We start from the raw sequence: 21,803 nt of genomic DNA, 5'->3' as shown, positions 1-21,803 counted from the left end.
TCCCGAGACCCCTCCAGATTCTTGAATCCGGGGAAATAAGACCTCTATTTTCCTTCCGGAAGGCTGTCTTCTACCCTTCACCGTTGTTCGCAACTGCCTTGCAACTATTGTAGCGACACAATAGTTGCAACTCGGAACGGTCTCTGCTATTTCTGCTCGTCTCTAATTCCGATTCTAAGTTTTTCCGTTGTTATCGTCGCAACTACTGTTGTTGTTGTGTTTTATTTCGGCCTTTTTGCCAAAATGGTCGTTTCTGACGTTTCTCAGAAATATGACGTCATACTTCGAAAATTTAAAAATTTGAAACACCAGAATATTCTAGCCTTCACCGTTTGGCTAATCGTTCCAATAACACTGCTAATCCTTAAAAACTGCTAATTCGGAAGGCTAGCTGCTAAAATTTCGACTCTGCCTTTTCGTCCATTCTGGTCGAATGTCACATACTCCCCGGACAGTCCGGTCAATGTCCCCATTGAATCTCGCAATGTTCGTAAAATTGGTAGTGTCATCGAACAGAATTTACGAAATGCACGAAATTACTCTTATCCGCGTCATATCGACTCACTGCAGAATATAAATGGCATCACACTACATCACTATAGCATTCCAATTTTTTCACTTATCTGCACATTGAGGATATGACCTAAGATAAAAACATCTTTTCTGACTTCCAATGTCAATGTCCTGATTTAAAACTTTTTCTCCTAGATCTTAAAAGATGTTGGTTTGCAGGACAGTCCTGCCAACCAACAAGCTAAAATTATCCTACTATGCTTCTTCCCTTTGGAAATCTTGCTTGTTATTGTCCTGAATATGAAAACTAAGGAACTCTGTGGTTAGAAAGAACAATGAAACAATCTCCCTCTTGAAGAGATTACCCAAGCCTTTCATGTCACCACAAAGTGATCAGTTCTCCTAGTTGATTAAAAACAATCATGCAGGCTGGAATATTTAAATATACTCTTTACTCAAGCCTTTCTAAATAAATAGTAAGTGTCTCTAAAGCCACTAACTAAAATCAAAATGCAAATTTATAAATGCAACAAATTCTTCGATGTTCAAAACTCAACTAAATGTTTCAGTTTTCAATTACAACATGGTTGCTGGGTTTCTCACTCGAGTTTTTTTACACACATAAAACAATTCTAAGTTTTAACTTCTTCTTTTTCGTCACTCCTTTGTTTCTCTTCTTTTCGTCATTTAGAAGTTCTAAAACTTCTAAATTCTTCTAATTTTCTTTCTTTTTGCATCTTGATCTTTCGACCATTTGTCAATGTACCATCTCTTCCTCCTGTGACACTGACTCTGCACTTTCAGTTTCTGTGTCTTGCATCACATCGTTAGCTATTTTGAAGCAGTCCTCCAACACTTCTGCTCTTCTACCCTCTGTTTGTAACAAGGTAGGGGATCCACGTTAGATTCTCTGTTCCTGCAGAAGCTGTTGTGGAGACACACCGTCACGTTTCTCTCCAAATCTTCCTTCAACAACTCTTCCTTCTCCTTTCCACTACGTTCACTCGTCCTGGAATTTCGTTTTACAGCGGTGGTCACTGCATTCCGATGAGTCACGAAAGCTCGCTTGAAAGCTCCTGCTCCAATGTCCAGCTGATATCCACTGTACACTCTGCCGTGCTTCGACATATGCTTTTTGGCATATTCGTACAACCATGCAGTCATGTTAGCTCTGAACCATGGCATCAATCGTCTTCTTGCCCATATCTTTTTCACTTCCATCGGAATGCTTAGAATCTTGCACATTGTCTCAAAAAGATCTTTCAGACAATCCAATTTCAGCAACTGTTCTCTCGTTGGCGCTTCCTGTCTATTGTTCTCTTTTACGTGAGCTTCCAGCCATCGTATCGCCATCATAACTCCCACTATCACTATTGTTATGGGCTGTGATGAGTCTGGTAAACCCATAGAGAGCAGCTCTCCAGAATCCCAGATCAACACCAGATTACCACGCTTGGGATACCACCAGGTCTGCAGCAGGCAGTGGCAGGGAAACTCGTCATGTGTCAACATGATGCTTCTCCAATTACGTTTTCCCGAAGCTTCCAGTAATGGTTCCACTTCCATCATCACTCGGTGGACTTCATCATTCTCGTCTACTGTATTGTAATCTGTAACAGTTGATCCTCTCCGTTTCTGTCTCTCCAAATCACTGAAGTTCCCACTCACGTATCCCATGAAATTCCTTCCCAGTATCGATTCCAACTCCTCCTTTGTTCTCTCTGGAACTGCTGAGAACATCTTACATAGCAACTCGTAAGATTTTTCGGACATTCTCGTTAGTCTCACACACTTTGGCACTGAGAAGGCTTGATCCACGATCGTTCTCGTACTCTTTACATCCACAGCTACGAAATGCACCGGGTATCTGCTCTTGCACATTGGAGCCAATGTCAAGCCCACCAAATATCTTGCTCCTGATGGTCTACAATAAATCTCACTGTGTCTGATGTTAATTTCCGCCTCGATCGCTTCCCTCCATTTTCCTATGTGTTTCTGCTCGGTTTGCAGAACTCCTGGGAATACTTCTACACTGATGGCTGTGACCATCTCATGTTTCTGTTCTAGATTCAACAGTGACTCTAAAGAACTAAACATGCTGTAGAATCCTAGTGCAGTCACTAGATTCACCTCGGTTCCTCCATGGCAATCTGCGATCAGTTCCGTTTCTGTCCTTGTTTTCATCATGACGTTCCCAAACAATATCGTCAACTGCTTGTGTTGTCTCTCTAGGGTTTTCACGCAATCCAGACTTCCACAAACGTGACCTTTCAGTCCACAGACATCTACCAGACAGCTACCAGGTTTGACCCAGTCTTCTGGTCCCCAGCCAGTCAACTCCACTTTGTCTTCCCCGCTGCTCCTAGAGGCTGTTGTCATCACATTATATATGATGTTCAGGTCACGCAGGTTACAGTCTGCGTTTAGTTCCCTCTGCACATCTTGTGTCGCTCGTAGTATCGAGTCAGCATTGGGAATAGGAGACCATGATGGTCGCATCAGTTCCAACACTACCATCAAGCTCGTTCTCAGTAATTCATTGGAGAATCCCAATTCAAACTCCACTCGTTTATCGGATTTTGGCACAGAAGGTGCAGTCACCTTTTCTTCCAAGATTAGTCTCAACTTGGTCTGCGGATTAGTAGCGCCTTGAATCGTTGCAATTCTTGACGTCCAGAACCTTAGCAACACTGCTTGTTCGTAATCAAAGAAGCAATCGCGTATGTCTTCACTCAGGGAAGGGTTGTACGCTATCTCAATGATTCCGGACACGTAGCTGTACGACTTTTTCTTGATCGGTCCACAGTTCTCACTGGATTTCGATAGTGCCCCCCTTAGATTCTTTAGTGAGTCTCAGCTCCTTGTTTGAGAATCTTCTGATCTCGTCTATTTTTCTCATGGGTTCTAGTTCTTCAGGTTCTTTCATGTTCACCCTCATCGGTTTGCTCTGATGCATATCCAGCAGTGCTAGCAAGAATAAGGCTTTTGCTCGTTCGTCGCCCTCCCTCAGCATCTTGACACAGGTTTTCAATGCTGGCATTGAAATCTGTTCTATCAGGAATCGAATAAAACAGAGAACGCCTCTCCGCTTCGCGCACGCTACTGCCATTCCCTCCTGGATTATCAGATCCCTCAGGTTCGTCATCAGGAATACCTTTTCTTCTTTTGACCTTTTCTTTTCTTCTGAATCATATTTCCCGCGAGTTAATCCCATCATGCACCAGGTGAACCTTAGTTGTAAATCGGTTCTCACGTAAGGTACTGCCATGAGAGCGTGTATTCTCGGCGTAGTCCTCATTTCCTCTCCAAAGTACTTCAACACCACTGCTTTCCATGGAAGGCTCACTAATTGCTCGATCGTTTCCGCCTGCATCTCAGACGACGCTAGAGTCCCGTACGCCTTCTGCTTGAGGATGGTGCCTCGCAACATCGTCTCCAGATAACCCTCCATGGCACCCTTGTCTTCCAGAGCCATCACATACCCTCTAGCCGAGTTTCGGTATTCTAACATCTCCATGTATCCACCGGCGGGTTCATCTATTGACACAGTCTCCGACACTGTCAGTCGGTTATACTCCACTGGTACTAGTTGTCCTGTGACACTTCCTTTTCCGTGGTTCATGGGAGATGGTTTAAAGTCTTTCCTTGTGCTTTCTCTACATTGGCTAAGTATTTCCATATCTAAGGTTGCTCCAGTCAGAGTGCGGTCACTCCTTTCGGATTTGTAACCTGTTGACTTTATCCCTGCCATGAGAATCGGTGGCACCATCGCTACATCGGTTAACATTCTGTCCGTGCCAGGCAATTGATAATCACCTTATCCCAAATCCATGGCCTCTTCGACTCGTTTTCCTTTCGCTGAATTGGCAGCTTTCATTGATATCTCTGAATCCACCTCCGTCTTTCCTACTCTCCTCGGCATCACTTTGCTGCCTAACTTCATCTTCATCTCGTTGATCTTATCAATCACCAATTTCGATCGCATCGGTCCCCTCCTGGTTCTTGACAGATATACCACCTCTCCTTTATCATCCTGCGGTGTCATCTTGATGGGAGAGTTCGCCTCACTTTCATCAGTGGCTGAGTCAATCAACAACTCACTCAACCTCCCTTCTTACTCATCAAGTTTGTCAAGGACTTCCCGCATCAATCGTCGACTGAGACCTACTTTCAAAATGGACTGGGTCCCATAGCTCTGAACCACTGTCAAGACTTCTTCCATGAACGCCACTTTGTCCAATCTACATCCCGTCCTACTTTCATGGTCTCGGTGATGTACTTCCCACTCTTCTACGGGCAACGTTCCCAAGAAAGGTACTATGGCAGAGCCTTCTATTTTTCTTCTCCTAGGTGATTCCATGAGGATTCTTTGTTCGTTATTTCTCGAATTGCCAGGAGAGCCGCTCTCCGGCAAATTCCGTTTCATTTCTGTAAAGGCTGACGGAGGTTCCAGTGTCGAAGTGCCTTCATCTGCTGGTTCAGTCGCCTCCAACGTATCCGCGTTGTTCTCAAGATCACTGAGGAAATTGAAATCCAAGGCTGGATATTCCTCCTGTCGATGCCCTGTCGTCTTCCCCACCAGCTTGATTTGCATCTTGTTGCATGGGTTCTTCCATTTGACGGCTTCCTCCCTGCCCATCATCTCCTTCTGACGTATCCTTCTTCGAGCTTGAGGGTCCTTGCTTCTCAGTGTCGGTCCCTTACAAAATTTCGGTATGATCAGTGTGCCGGCCGATCCATCTTCCTCTTCTCCATGGACCACTTTGATTTCCTCACAGCCGAAGGGTGCTAGGAAGGTTCTCGTCTGCAGCGTTCCTCCTACTGTCAACTCCGGTTTCACACTAGTCAGGATCAAGGAGGCCTCAGACAGTTCGGTCCTGCCTCTCATCTTCATAGGCGCTAAGCCTAATCCCGCCCATTCCTTGTCAAATCCTCCCGGCTTGGGAGTCGCGGCGTTGCTTATCCGGCTTCTCGTCGCTTGATCCGTGTAGGCAAATCGTGTGTACTGTAACACGGCAGCATTCCTCCCCACAAAGTATGGATCCATCGTTCCCACGAATTTTCCTATTCTCCTTTCATTGGTTTCAAATGCTCTCAACCTAGGAGTTTGTACCACGGAGACTGCTCCGAGCAACATCCTTCTTATCAGAGGGGATTCAGGGATTTCTTCCGGCAGCTTCTCGTAATCACCCCAGTCTGTCGTCTCTTCTCTCACCTTGTGATATGCTGCAGTGAGACGAGCAACTCTGGTTATTTCACCATTCGTCTTATCATAGGGTCTCAGATTCCAAAGCTTCGGAAACACCTCGATGTGCCCTCTCTCTACTTCTCCCATGCAATCACGGAAGTGATCGTCAAAATTGATGACTGTCATTTGTGGCTCTGATAACTTCGCAAATAACAGATCTTTGCTCATGAGCTCCCGCAACACGTGCTGCTCACACCAGTTCAACGCACTACCGTCCACTGCTGATATGAGGTTCAGGTGCAGCACCGACCTCCTATACGCCTCCACCTTAACATCAGGGAACGCAAATGTGACTGCTGGACCATAGATCACTCTCACAAACTCCGTGGCTCCTCTGATCAACGCTAAGGGATCGGTCCTCATAGCGAAGTTCAGATCGGTTAGTAGGGGCATGCCGCCAACATGTCGTCTCACATCTTCTTCTCTTTCGATAGTCTCATCTTCTCCCGTTCCAAAGCAATTTTGTTGTAAGAGATATTGGATAAGAGCGTGTCTCAGGTCTCTTATCTTATTCCACGAGTCCGTGGCTTTCTTCATGTCTAATTTTCTCACCTTGTCTCTCATCTGCTCTGGACAACGTGTCAGCTTCATTAGTCCTCCCAAGTTTCCGTGGGTAATCGCAATCAATGTTAGAAGCCCATCTAACCGCAGGTTCTGAACTCCTTCGGTGAGCAGTACCGCCGGTCTTTTCACGAAACTCTTTGCTCCAAACGTCACGAACAAGGCTAGTAGTTCCACAATCGATACTTCCACTACTGCTTGGAGGAATTCCTTTATCAAGTAATGAGAGACTTTCGGGTAGACTTTCGCCAAGAAGGACGCGGTCCATCCGGCTCCCAACCCTTCCAGCATGCTATCTGTCCGCTCAAAGCCTTCTTACCCCTTCACTTCCCGGGTCCAGAATGTTTCCAGGGTAATCTGGCACAATCTGTTCACAAACTCAGCTGTCTTTTCTTCAGCATTTTCAGCTAGGTTCACCTCCTTTAACAAGTAGGCATGGATCTTCTTAATCATTATGGGGCCTTGCTCAAAAGCATCTGCACCCAATGCCGCTACTCGAGGACTTAGATGTAGCCACTGGTTGGCCTCCGCTTTGGTCCTCAAAACCATCGCCTCGAAAATGAGCTCTAGTCTCCTTGGAATTTTTCGTTCTCGCTTTTTCACCTGTCACTTACATTGCTCGCAACCATAAGTCGTTCGACATCGCTATGACCACTCGATGGTCGTCGTCTTTTCCCGGTTTAAGTTTGAGTATATCTGACCACACCGACTTAAGTTTGAGTGTATCTGACCACACCGCAGGTATTTCAGCCCTGAGTGGTCTCAGGTTCTCCATCTCTATCATGCGATTTGGGGCCGATATGATTACATCATATTTCCCTTCCGAAAGCAAGGTCACGATCGCATACACGAATTTCAATCCATCCGGGAGACATGCATACCCCGGAGACAGCGCGAACACTACTCTCGGTGTCACCTTGGTGAACGACCCCTCCTTCGTCGCATCCACCACTTCAACCATTGACTCCAGGATACCCTTTATTGCTGGCCACCCTTTATTGCATTTTCTGCCATTGTAGGATCTCTGAGTCTGCTCAGAAGACCTCTACTGTGTAAATGGTCATTGATGCCAGCAAACATGATCGTGATTGGGTTCATGTCCGTCTGTCTTTGTACCCCTATTGCCAGAGATACAGCCTGCAGTAGGTCCAGATCGACCGCTGCCAACATAATGACATCCGGCCAAAACAGAGACTTGGAAGTGTACACGAACTCTGAATTCGCTACTATCATAATCTTGGCCTTCCTTATTTCTGCTGTATCGTACGCGGCAAAGATGGTCTCATCTTTCTTTATCGCTTTCAATCCGCCGTACCTTTGGACGTCACCATCTTGACTCACTTGTTTCGGGTATGTTCTTTCTTTCACATGACTCGGGGGTGTCGCCACCTGCCTGAACATCTTCACATGTTGTCCAATCGGCGCCCTCGTTTTCAGAAATCTTCCCAGTCTCTCTTCTCGATTCCCCTCACCATGATTTAACCTCACGTCCTGCAATGGTCTTGCGTTCACTGGTCCCATTGTGTTATTAGAGGGCAGTCCCTCTAGGTCAGCAAATCTCAAGGCCATCGTGGAGCTGAAGTTTTTAAGCCAGCGGCTATCAACCAGTCTACGCCTGTTATCGAGTACAGTCTACTGACAGATAGCCTCGCTCCATTCAGCATCCTCCTGGCATCCTCGATGAAGCTCACCCTCTGGAGATCCAGCTTCATTAGTTCGTCCTTGTACACATGCCAGGGAGAAGGTATGGGCCTTGACCACATCAACGAGCCTCTATCCGGGCGTCTCTCCTCTCGACTGGTACTTGTCGTCTCCGATCTCGTGTCTGATCTAGACGTGCTAGTTGTCTCTTCCATCGGGTTGACAGGCCCTAGTCTTCTCCTAGGATGAATGGTCCTCCTCACCGGCGCTTCTCCCAATCGATCTTGAACGTCTGTTGTTTGACCTGGTTCGCTGGAGCTCTGCTGTCTATGGTTCGTGACGGCAGGGACCGTCCCCAAGCGTGTTTCCAGGCTAGGAGGCACAAAGGTGGTAATCACCGTTTCGTTCGATGCTCCTTCCTCCTTTAGCACTCCTGTGTCAAAGCATTACGTCGCCAATCCGTGTTATTTGGTTTTTGCGGAATCGGTGCCAAAAAGCTAGAAATCATGTGTCCCGGATTCCGGAACACACGCATTTTCTTTGATGTTTTTAGATTCCGTGGATTCCTAATTCAAACCAGTTCTACTTCCAACTCATCCAACCGCTCTTGGAAGACTCGATTCAACCAAGCCTGTCCTTCTATACTATCGAAGTGGATGCTGTCCGTGGTCAGCCTGGCCTGATCCATAGCTCTCAACTCATGTTCGATGTACATGAGGATCATTCTTCCGGCATTCCGACTTGCGAGATTCCTCAAGATATTATTCCACCTGACCACTCCTTCGTTGTGCCTTCTCCCTGTTGCTGTCAGGCTTTTCGCGTTCATTGGCACAGTGCAAACGGTCAGTACCGCGCAATTGAATTTCTGCCAGAGGGTAGTAAACAAACTCACCATCATTGACTCCCATAGTGCTTCCTGCTCATTTGAACCTCTGGAGATGTTATTCGTTCCAACCAGGATCATCACATTGGGTTCCCTGGATTCATTAGTTCAGCCATCCGATATAACTGGGCTATCGTCGCGCCTCCAAAGGCCATCACCGTGGTGACCCAAGAGGTCCTCAAATTCGAGAGTACTCTGACTAAGCTGTCTCCCAGTATCAGATGTGATGTCCCCAGTGGCGGTTGTTGCAGGTTTACTGCCGGGTTCCAGGTCGCGCGATTGAAGCAAGCTCTCGGATCTGTCTCCGTGAAGTTATATCTCACTTGATTATTCTTTTGTACGTCTTTTACTCGAGACAGTTTCTTCGCTGGCATCTTCCGTATTTTTCTATCTGGGGCTTTAGAGCTCCCCATTGGTGGCGTCGTGTCGCTAACTCCCTGTCTGACCACGGTTTGGGAGAGTCGTACTCTGCCCGTGTCGTCGATCATTCCATAGGGTGCAGTCGTCCCGGAACCTTGTGCACCCTGTTGGCGACTAGTCGTCCAGCTGTCTCTATCAGCCTCCTCACCGTTTGTTCCACGACTGGGTCTCCCAAGGTGTCACTAGGGTCCGGGATTGTCACTCGACCTGTTGCTGTCGGGAGTCGTGTCTCCGTTGTCTGACTCATTTCTCGAGGCGTCAAGAGTTCCATCGGGGACTGCCCACGAGGAATACTTCTTGCATGTATCACATTCTCCACGGCCGTTGTCAACGCCATCCGCTCTTTGTAATCCCTCCTCAAGCGCTCAATCTCTTCGCTCTGCTTTTTGCTGCAGTCCTCGAACAATCTTTTCCACATGTCCCTATCTTCCTCCGTACTGAGTCATCTCGTCCAGCTCCCTTTTCGTCCTTTCCAGTTCGTCCTTTATCCCATCCAGATCTTGCATGGTTTGGTTTGTCTGAACCTTTTGTTCTACTTTCGCCCTCTTTGGTGGCACAGCTGCTCTCAGTGGTGAACTAGACGAGGCAGCCCCGCTGTTCATCTCCTGATGCATTCTCGTCAGCACAGGTTTGGGATTGGAGGGCATAGGCATTTCACCTGGTTGGTAAGTCCTATAACTTCCCAATCCAGGCTCATTCGCCAAGTCACTCTCTGAGAGAGCCCCGTTTCTCCACCTCATCACTCTCATGTTCGGGCGGTCTAGTACTCCCCTCTCTCCCTATGCTGCCATCAATAGGACTTCCGTGGGTCAGCAACATGACTACCTCTGGGTCCTCCAGAGCGAAGTCTCGATCCATTAGCCGACGATAGATCGCATCTACCATCGGTCCCACATATGCCTCTGCCAGGTCCATCAATTCATCCAAGTTGAAATTATCCATTCTGTTCTTCAGGTTCGATTTGATTTGATTCCAAGGTTTGACTTAAATGAGCAATTAAACGATCAATCAGGATCTAGAAAAGAGGTCACGAATATCACACTTGTCAGTTTCACCTTAACTTCTCGTTGAAATTCCTTCAAAAACAGTCAGATAAAAGATTTTGATCCTAAAATTAAAAAATTAATCTCTCTAAAATTTTGGAATTCGACCTAAGATTGGACAGTCCAAACTTTGGATCTATTCCTAAGATTGTCATCCAGTTGTTCATGGTCACTAACCCCTTCTTATTCAAAATCTTAATGACATAACACATAACATAACATAACACACATATCACACACTACATAATCTAGTCTCACACCCTCTTGTACGTTACTCAGCCTATACTTAAGAAATATTTCTTATGTAAATATACTTGTATATTAGCATCAGAGAAAATCACGTGTACAAGTGCTTACAATTCCCGAGGATGCAGTCGTCCTCTGTTCGGATCTTACACTGGAAGCGAGAGCTCCTTCACGTCCATTTCCACGAGGAAGTCTCTCAACCTCGTCAAGGACAAGACTAGGTTCCCCGGGTCCACGTGCTGCTTCTCCGTCGCCCTCGTCACCAAAAAGCATAGGTATTTTCCCGGTATCTGTGACGCCGCCGGAGGTAGGGCTGCTACGCCCCCTACTCCTGGTCTTTGCTTCCAAAGGAATTCCACGTTTTTGTACTCTCTTAAAATCTGCCGCTAACGCTGTCCTAAAACTCATGTCTGCTGTGATTGCTATCGCACATGTTCTATTTGTGAGTATCAAATCACTGTCTGTTAGTATTATGCTACTTGAATATTCATTTGGTAAGTTAAAATATGACTCAACTACCCTCCCTATGTCAGGTTTCTTAGGTTCTTCGCCTGTTTCTGCTTCTAAGTCCCCTGTCTGTCTTGCTATTTTTAATTTTTTTATTATCAAGTTTTCAGTGTGGGTAAGTCCTACCCCCACTCCCCGGACAAAAGTGTCCATCGACGTCCCCGTCGATCGCATACCGGGTATCAAATCGAGATTGGAAGCCGGAATGAGTAGTCGCCCCTCCAGGGCAGCCCAGGAAGGATCTTCTCGTTCGGTTCTCATGTACTTTATGCTTTCACGATCTACATCTTGAATCGTGACACTGGTCTCCTTTGGGTCCGACGTCATTTCGTTTAGCCATTCCAAGACACGCAGATTCGTCAAGTCTTGTTCACATGACTGCTGTTGCTCGCCGTCGAATTCTACCTCGGGTTTCGACCGATCATCGACCCACTCATCGTCATGATCATCGACTATGTCAATGTCCTGTGACACAGTTATTTCCTCTAGACCCACTAGTTCTTCCCCTATATTCTTTAGGTCTATCCTGTCCACTACAAAATCGTCGCCGTAGGGGTTATATTTCTTCTTGGATCTTGTCCGGTCATTCTGACGAGTCTGTATCGTGAACGGAAGATCCGGTTCCAAGTTCTTAGGAACCTCTTTTTGTTCAGGGTCTTGCCAGTCCTCTTCTGCGTAGGGTAAAGTTTCATCTTCCGCCTCAATCACATCATATGGATCCAGGTCCAGCGGTGAACTCGTTCCTTCCTCTATGACTTCATTTGCATCGTTCTTTTTTCTGGTGCCCTTCTCATTGACCTCACAAGCAGGGTCTATCATTAGATAATCCCCTTCTTCCATGTCTGCAGGTATACACCAGTCTTCTGTCGATGGATTGTGTGGCTTAATGTTTTCGTAATGAGCGGCTCGGCCAGTACTCAGTCTATAAAAGCGTCCCTCCTGGTGCACTTCCGTAATCATGAAGGGTCCCCTCCACTTTTTTAAAAGCTTTTTTGTTCCTTTCGGTGGTAGGACGTTTTGAAATACCCATACATAATCTCCTACCAAGTAAGCTTTTGCACCAGCTGCTTTCTTGTCAAATCTTTTCCTCTGCCTTGCCTGTGCTTGCTGAGTATTTTGTCTACACAAGTCTTTCAACTCTTGCTGACGTCTAATTACATCCCTCACATAGACCTGTGGTGACGTCTTCTTCCCCTCATACTCTGGGTAGAAGAAAGTCAAGGGCAAAGACTTCTCTTGCCCTGTCAGCATCATATGTGGGCTGACTCCGGTGGTGGAATGTTGTGTGCTGTTGTAAGCTCCCATCACCTGTGGAAGATATCTATCCCAATTGGTCATATACCTGGAACAATGTACCCTCAGCATCGACACTAGCGTTCGATTCTGCCTTTCCACTAAGCCATTTGTCTGTGGATGGTATGTCGTGGAGTGAGCTTGAGCAACTTGCGAGCGTCTCATTAGCTATTTCGTGAGTTCTCCTACAAAAGCTGTTCCGTTATCCGATTGAAACGTCATCGGACAACCGTGTCTCGCTATCCACGTATTGATCAGGTGGTCGCACGTCTCTTCCGCCGAGGCAGTTATGCAGGGCACGGCCTCTGTATTTTTCGTGAAATGATCTATCATGACCAATACCTGATTATAACCACTGTCTGTCATGCATATCTTTTGGTGATCTATCTGCACCGCCTCGCTGAATTCAGACGACTCGATCGATTGTAAAGGAAATCGCAATTTCCTTGGATCCTTGACTTGTTGGCATGACAGGCACGCTGTTACCCACTTCTCACATGCCTTTTTCATTCCAGGCCACTCAAAGCGCTTCAGGATCCTCTGATACACTTTGTCCATCCCCTGATGGCCCATCTGATCATGCCACCTGAATAATAGTTCTGTCTGATAGAGTTGCGGCAACACTATTGCGTTATACTTGTATAGGACTTTGTCTTCATCTCTTCTCTTGCCAGCCACAATCCCGTCCTTGTTCAAGTATAACCTTCCCTCTTTCTGCATGAAATACTGTCTCAAGATACGGTAACTGTCTTCCTCGAGGTCTCCTTTATCCGGAGAACCATTCTCGATCCACCTTTTCAGGTTGCTTGTCATGCGATCATTTCTCTGCGCCCTTAGAAGATCCGAGAGTCTGTATCTTGCCTTCAAGTACGTCTTCATGACCCTCATCTGACTATACAGCTCATTGGGCTGGTGTGTGTCTGCTTCCATCTTAACGTACCAAATCTTCGCCAACGGCTGTGTTTCTTGATTGAACGGCTGAAGATCAGTCCTGACTACCTCTTTTTGTGGCAACAGACTTATCGAACGTTTCGATACCGCTATTGTTTCCAAATCATCCGCTGCGTTGTCAAAGACTTTCTCACTTGGTATGAGGTAGCGATCACTATCAGGGTCCTGGTACATCTCTCTATCCAGATCCCTTGCACGAGTTTCCACGAGTAGTGTGTGGATCGCTAGCTCGGACAGTTTTGATCCCGAGCTCGAGTTCCTGTCTGAGTAGGTGTCAACTCATGAGTTTCGGGAGTTGTCATCTGTTGAAGAGGTCGTGATGGAGTCTGCACCCTCCTCCAGATCATGTCTGTGCCTTCTTCACATCCATCTGAACTCCCCGGACAAAACTTTGTTCCCTAGGTCCTGTTTTTCATAAGAAACTTTTTCATCTATCTCAGACTCCTCGGACAAACTTCCTTGTCCCGGGTGTTGTTCTTGTACTCGCTAGCTCTTCTCATTGTTCGTCTCCCCGGACAAACAATCTTGCACCAGGTTTCGTTCTACCTTTACCCCTTCTTTCTCCTGGTCCACAAAGGTAACGGTTTTCCTTCGCGTATTGCTCCCCTGTTCTTCCCGTCCGTACGAAGTACTGGTTGAAACCTCATGTGGTATTGAGGATACTAGTTGCTGAACTATTGTCCTACAATCCCTCTCGTTCTCTTCGTGTTGTCGACTGGACGGCATGATCTTCACCTTCTCCCTGACTGTTAGTGATGCCACTGCTGCTGTCCACTCAGGGTCATCTCTGGTCACTTCTCTTCCTAACAATCCACTCAGCATCCGCATCACTTGCGGTGTGACATGCACCATTTTGTCCAGTAATGAGAGGCTGTTTATGTTGATGCGAGAGAGTTCCTGCTGGACCAGGTTTGAGCGCAGCAACAGATCCAAGGGCATCGGGTCCCTTTCGGATAGGATTTTTATCTCAGCTGCTTTCTCGACAGGTAACTCAGGATGCCCTGGAATTGGATGTCCAGACTTATCCAACCATCTCGTTAAGGGAAGCGCTTCATAGGTTTGTTTGTCCAGAAACGAGAATCCCTCCTTTATTTCTGCTTGACTGGCTTGCTTCTGTTCCAATCTTTCATAGAACTCAGTTTTCTTACTGAGGCTGTCAGCATTCTGGTGTTTATCACGCATCCTGTGCTCGATTATCATGTGGTAGCCATCCAATCTTACTATCCATCTACCAATATAACTCTGATCCATCGAGTAGGTCTTCAACCAGGATTACGCTCTGTTGTCTACGCGTAACTTAAAGGAAGCGCTCGCCAGGTATGCGCGGTATTTTTACACAAATGGGACTACTGCAAACATTTCTGCTTTTGGTGCGCCATATTTCATAGCAGTGTCACTCAAGACCTTGCTGCCGTATGCAATGGGACGGAGAACGGTTCTCCCATTCCATTCCTGCTCCTGATGCAGTATTCCCGAGATGGCTACTACTGATGCGTCTGTGTCAAGAACATACATGCCCCTTTTCAGTGGGCATGCCTAGCACTGGCGCTTCGCATTGTTCCCGGTTTATGTTCTCAAAAGCCGTTTGAGCTTCATCGCTCCATTCGAACTTTTTCCCTTTGTTGCGCATCAGCTTCTGCATCGGATACACATTGTCCGCATATCCTTTTATGAATTCCCGGTAGTAGTTGGTAAACCCTAGGAAGCTCAGGAGCTGTGTGTCTGTTCTGGGAGCCTTCCATGTCAACACTGCTTCTACTGCTTCCGGGTTCGGCCTCACCCCATGCCTGTCCACAATTCTTCCCAGGTACTTGATTGAATCTCTAAGGATTTCACATTTCGATAGTTTGCACTTCAAGCCTGCTCTTTTCATGCATCCAAACACCTCATCGAGCCGATCAATGTGGTCTTCCAGGTTGGGTGTCGCTATGACCACGTCGTCTACGTAACACATCACAAGGTTCCCGTACTTCTTGGTCACTCTGGTCAAAGCCTGAGCCATCAGTCTTTGAAAAGTGGCCGTTGCATTGCACAAGCCGAAGGACATCCTCTTCCACTGGTACAACCCTAATTCGCACGCGAATCCGGTTTTTTTCTTTATCCTTCTTCCGCAGAGGGACCTGCCAGAAGGCCGAACCCAAGTCCAATGTTGTGAAGAACTTGGCATCACCAAGTTTGGAGAGGCTCTCGTCTGTCCGCGGCATCGGGTAGGCATCTTTTATCGTCACCGCGTTCAAGTAACGAAAGTCGCAACAAAACCTAAGCTGCCCTCCTTTTTTTTCGCCATTACTACCCCGCAAGCCCATGGCGATTTTGAGGGTTCTATCATGTCGCATTCGAGCAACATTTCTATTTCCGCTCGGCCCGCTTCCGACTTGTGTGGCGTCATTCGTCTCGCGCCTTCTCTGTGCGGAACGGCGCCTTCTTCCAGTTCAATTTCGTGTTCGACGAAGTTACAGCAACCGATATCCGCCTTTTGTTTTGAAAATACATCTGCGTTCCGATTTAGGACATCACGCAATTTTTCGAAATCTTCTTTGCCTTTTTTCCCTTTTAAATGTTCTATCTCTGGCAAAACCCGTTTGTCAGATTCTAGTTCATATGACGAGGGGCGTTCCGGAAAACTCGAGCAGCTCGATAAGCCGTCGTCCGTTTCGGATTTCATTGAAAACAATTTATGAATAGATTTTAATTCATTAACCCTCTTTAAAATTTTATCTTTATTGGCATGATAAGGACAGTCTTTCACACTATGTTTCTTCAAGTTTTGTGTCTCCTCATAGTCGGTCTTCTTCGGCAAAGTGTAACCAAGCTTCTTTCCACGCTGGATTGAAACCGTGGTGTCCAGTGTGTTCAATAACACACTGACACACAGTCCGTTTTGCGGTACCGAGAAGCTCCGGCCTAAAATCACTAAACTCTGACTTGGATTCGGTACTAAACAAACCTTTTTACTTTCGCTTAACGAATTTAAATTTCTCATTCTAAAAATTGCCACCACAGCCTGTCCTGGCTGTAGTTTCACTTTTCTATCTAAAAAAATTGGTACCTTGGTTCGTCTGTTTTTATCCTATTAATTGGTTTCTTAACATAGTTCCGGTCCGGGTTTCTAATCCGTATCAGACCGTTATTCAAGTCAATCATCACATCAAAATTCCTGACAAAATCTCTGCCCAAGATGAATTGGTCGGCGTTGTCCAAATTCTCTACCACCAGGAAGCTCATCCAATGATCCCGTCCTCCCATGTAGAGAACTGTTATTGGTGCTCTTCCGGCTACGTAAATTGCTCCTCGATTGGCGGCGGCCAGTCGGAGATTCGTTGGAATTAGATCTTCCCTCGTGAAGCCCATAATTTCCCAAGTTTTTATCGGCATCACACTCACTACCGCTCCTATGTCCAGAAGCCCTGTGACTCCGATTTTCTTTCCGTTGGTGTCGAGCAGATGTGCGGTCACATCTGCTTCGTACCCAATATGTACTGCATCTTGTTCCATCATGGCGTCATGGCCTATCCTGCGGACTTTGAGTTCCTCCTCACCCAAATAGATCTGCCCTATTTGGTCAACATCTGTTGTTACATAAGTCCTAGTGTAGATACTGATTCCATCCACGTTCAGCATCACTTGATACGGCCCATAGACTTCCAAGTAGCGTCCATGAAGTTTCTTTATGCGAGGGCCACCCGTTGTTAGTAGTGCTCGCACAGCTCTCGACTCAGTGCGTGGCTCCACCTGCCTCAGATAATCTGCATACGTGTCCAAATGCATCAAAGTGAACTCGGATGGTTCACTCAGATTTCTGATTATCTGGTGTCCAGCCACCGATATTATCGACTGTATCTTACTTCCTTGCGGCACCATGCCGAACCTCTGATCGGAGATTACATTAAGTTTCATGCTCAAACTGCTTGGTGCTTTAGTCTCCTCGACCTCCGTTGCTTCGAAGGTATTCAGTTGCTCCTGTAGTTTCTCATTTTACAGTTCGAGTTTCACTTTCTGTTCGATCTCTTTTGTCACCAGTTCCTGCTGCACTCTATTTAGAGCATCCCTCGCGGCTGCCCTATAATCAATCTTGAAGTCATCGGCCGCAGTCACTGGTTCCGGTTCACGTGTCTCTTCTGTTACCGCTTGCATTTTCTTTGCCGCCAGCTCTTGAGGTTTATCTTTTCTGCGTGCCTCCGCTTCACTCAACAGGCGAGCCTTGCTGGCTTTCACTACTGACAAAGCTTCTTCATGCCTTGGATGCTTGATGTCTGCCACTGCATCCCAGAACTGCGGACAATCTGATTTAAAATGACCACCCAAGTTGCAAAAGAAACACCTCGGGCCAATTTTTGCAATTACTCCTCTCATGAAATCCTCATGATCAGCTTCTGACGCATCTTCGTCCTCGAGGCTAAAGCCTATTGTTTTCATGCCTTGTTTGTAAGTTGGGCATGCTGACACTTGATGGTCCGTTGAACTGCAATTGGCACAAGAGCGTCTCTTGTCCATATCATCCCTCGGTTTGTACCAGTTGTTCACTTGGTTTGCTGGTCCGTTGTTAAAATTGCCATAATTGTTGTTATAATATCCAGATCTCGAAGGAGGTTTCAACAAAAGGTATTCTTTTGACTTGAGCCTCAACTCCTCTGGTGTTGGCGCATTGGTTGATAGTGGTGTGTAATGTGTTGCTAACATTGTTCGAAGTTCATCATTCTTCACACCATCGGTGAATTTCGAGGCTACTGTCAGGTTCATCCTTCTGTTTGACTCATCCGGTTGGCTGCGTCTTCTAAGCATCTCCAAATCGTCTAGAAACTTGTCTATCGTCTCATCTTCTCGTTGTCTCCGTTTCTCGAAGCGCATCATTGCCTGGTGCCCCTGCACCCCTGATCCGAAACGATTTAACAAAATTTCGAAGATTTTCTCAGCTGTATCTCGCTGATATTGCTTCTTGGCCATGACACAGTTCAGGGCTGTCCCTTCCAAGTTACTGGTAAGCGCACTGCATTCTTGTCTTTCCGATAAATCCTCTTCCTCGAAATGCAGTTTCATTACCTCTTTCCAGATATCAATACAGCCATCAGATTCGTCTTTGTAGCATCTTGGTTTCTTAAAGACTCTTCTGGACTTCTCACTGCGTTCATTTGTTCTGGATAACCTCGTCAGGAATGTCTCCAAAGACCTGTTCAGGGGCTCAAAGGCTGTGGCCATTGCCGTAGCATCTCTCGAGTGCCCCGCCTGAGTGTCATCACACCTTGTTAATGGCTCCGTATTTGGTGCATCCCTGCAATCCGAATCGCCGTGAGTGTTTCCCCCTTGGCCCACATGACTCCTCCCTGGGCTCGCATGTCTCCTGTTACCGGAATCACCTCTCCCAGTCGCATGTGTGCCTTGCGTCGGTCCTTCATTAGAGGTCTGTCTGTTCCCCGTTGAAATTGCTCTACTGTTTGGGCCCCATGTTCTATTATCCCTTTCGGCATAGCCTGATGAACTGCCCCTACCTCTAGTGGATCCATATGTCCTCCTCCTTTGATGGTCATTGAAGTTCACCTTCGGCTCCCTGCTGGGACCTCCCGATTTCGGTTTCCCTTCTTTTGGTCCACTCTTGATGCCTAGTAGCCCGTCCAACCTATCCATGATAGCCTGAGTTCGCCTCTGCGTCGTCGCATCTATCTTTGTGTCAAGAGTCCCAAGAGACTGCTCTTAATGAATTCTTAACTTCTCCATGTCGTCTCTTAAGCGTAACTCTCTCGGTTCCGCTTCTCTTGTCAATCGCGACAAGTTCTTCGCTATGTACTCGTCCTTCAAGCGTTTTTCGCCCCTACCAACTTCTTGTCTATTGAGGTTTATTTCTTCCCGTACGATTTCTCTTTCAATGTGAATTGCTCTTTCTAGTTCACTCATTCTTAAGGACATCTGTTCGTTCTGTTCTCCTATACTGCTCACTATGTTGTTCAAGCCTTCTTCTAATGCTGCGCCGTTATCCACTAGTGGCGTTACTAGTGGCGGTGTCACTCTGTCGATCCCAGGTAGCTTCGTGCTGGTCGAGATTCGGGCTTTGATTCTCTGCCTTGACGTCTTTGTTTCTACTTTCCCCAGTTCGCGTCTCTGAATTTGTCATACTCGCAAAGCCTCTCGACTGGCCTGGTGTGTTTGCGTCTTTGCTTATCGTTCTCACCACACCAAATTTGTCCATGGTTCCAGTCTCTCTTTCGACGTATGCCTTATTCTCCTGGGTCGAACTATTGAGGCTGACTTGAGATCCAAAGTCCACTAGCTCGTCTTTGTCCTCTTCTTCCTCCTGGGATTCACCTTCATTTCCTGTGCCCACTCCCATGGTGAATGGAAAGATGTTTCCGAAAGTGTTCTTCATTCTTTCTGAGAACGATGAGGACGTTGTTTGTTTCTCAGTCCCGCCTGCCATCATGGTGTTGTCTGTTGGAGATCTACTAGCTGCCACTATTTCAGTAGAGATGTCGGACAGTTCCGACATCTCCTCTCGGTCCAGTTTCCCGGTGGAAGTGGCAAAATCTTGTTCTTGTTCTACCGGAGTAGATTCACTCGCCAGCCTTCTGTCTCTCCCCTCCGGTCCATGTATTTCCTGGTTCTCATTCATGGCCTGGTCCCTATGGACCTCCACTTCTAACATAGTTTTTCGCTCTTCTGAGGACTTCTGACTCCTAGTTTCAACTATTCTGCCTGAAACCGTCTCCCTTTTGTCGGTCCGGGCTCGTGTGATCCGATCCACAAAAGGGTCGGTCCTTGCTCTTCTTTGCTTTTTAGGTATGAATTTCCCAGAGCTATTACCTCGTTTAGGTATCCTTGACTTGTCTAGGCTCATTCTCAATTTGTCACTTCTTAATGCCTATACACTCAATTCGATTGCTAGTGACCTTCGATTTTGACTTTTGATGATAATAACACAACACAATAAATTCCAAAAATTTTCTATTAAGTAGTGACCACGAATCCCTGTGTGTTATCAGAGTACAGCTTGTATATAATTTATTCACACTAACCGATTATTGGTCGTAAGATTTGAGAACTAGCACAATATGATGATATCAGTCAATTTAAAAGATAGTGTACTCACTACCCAATCAAGCACAAATTATGTTGATTTAAAATCAAAAACAAATAAAAGAATAAGAATATCTCTATGAGAAACGTAAGTGTATTGTACTTTAAGTCGGTCGCAGTACAATAGTCGAACTTGTATTTTAAAGAAAAAGCTTTCCCTGCTTGGTGCTGCACCAAACAGACAAAACTTTGAAGTCAGTAATTTTCTCAAGTGGGCGTCTATTGCACCCACCGAGTACTGTGTTTACCTATCTGCCTTTGGACTGCCCGAGCTAGACCTACTAAAATCCTCAGGGCAGTCATTTTTCGCAAAAACGTATTGGGTTTCAATCCACACCAATGAGTTACACTCTTTTTTAATTTAGACATAGTGTCGCGAATATCCGAGTTCGGACCTGTTTTGTTTTGGTCTGGTCTTTATTGAAAGGCAAGTTACCAGTGCAGTCACTGATTCCTAGCCTATCTGTTAATAACCTAATACCTCTAACTATAATCTTTTCTTCTGTTTACCTAAGTCTTTTAATAAAATAATACCCCTCCGGGTTGACAAAAAAAAGTACCCCTCCGGATTGGCAAAAATGGGACCCTTATGGGTTGGCAAAATTGAGACCCCTCCGGATTGGGACCCCTCTGAGTTAGCAAATATAAGACCCCTCCGAATTTGAAAAAAAATTTAGACCCCTCCGGATTGGGAGCCCTCTGGTTTTGTAAAAGTAGCTTTTCGGAGATTTCCTTGATTTTCAACCTATACCCCTCCGGATACGTTCTCCGATGCTATTATGCTGTTTGAATTAACTAGGATGGGTATGTGATCCTTTCCTAGACCCTTCCGGGTTGAAGTTAAGCCTCTTATTTGACAATTCACGCTAACGGTGAAGGGTCTTATCGCTTGCCTAACTTCGGCTCGATTAGGGTTTTCTTGTGCCTTTAGCCTTCCCTTTTCGTCTAGAACAGCCTAAAGTTACTTCATTCAATCGCTATTACCTTTTGGTAGGGGTGTAAGGGCTTTCCTAAAAAAAAATTGTAAAACATGAAGGGTCTACCCTCCCGAATTGGTGAATTTGCTAAAAACAATCTCAAAAATTTTTCACGCTTACTTTTTCTGATCTAAAGATATCAAGTTTAACTGGATCTGTCCAGTAGTTCCGAAGTTATTAACTAAAACGGCTTTTTCTAAAGTCAAGAAATTTCTCTCTTATAGGTTCCGCCTAACTTCTCCGCAGTTCTGTTCTTCTCGACCTAAAAATTACTGATCCGTGCTCAGAAGGCCTATACTCTTCTAGTTCAATGCAAAAGACCCGATCTAAAACGCTTTAGTTGAAAAAAATTTGCGAAAAACTATGCTACCTGGACCCCTCCGAATTGACGAATCCACTAAATCAAACACGTTAAGTTCGATTTCTTTGTAACCCGGAAGGCTTTCGGGAAGCTT

The sequence above is a fragment of the Symsagittifera roscoffensis genome, chromosome 2, assembly GCF_963678635.1.
Source record: "Symsagittifera roscoffensis chromosome 2, txSymRosc1.1, whole genome shotgun sequence".
In the NCBI taxonomy this organism is placed as follows: domain Eukaryota; kingdom Metazoa; phylum Xenacoelomorpha; order Acoela; family Convolutidae; genus Symsagittifera; species Symsagittifera roscoffensis.
This window is presented reverse-complemented; position numbering follows the sequence as displayed.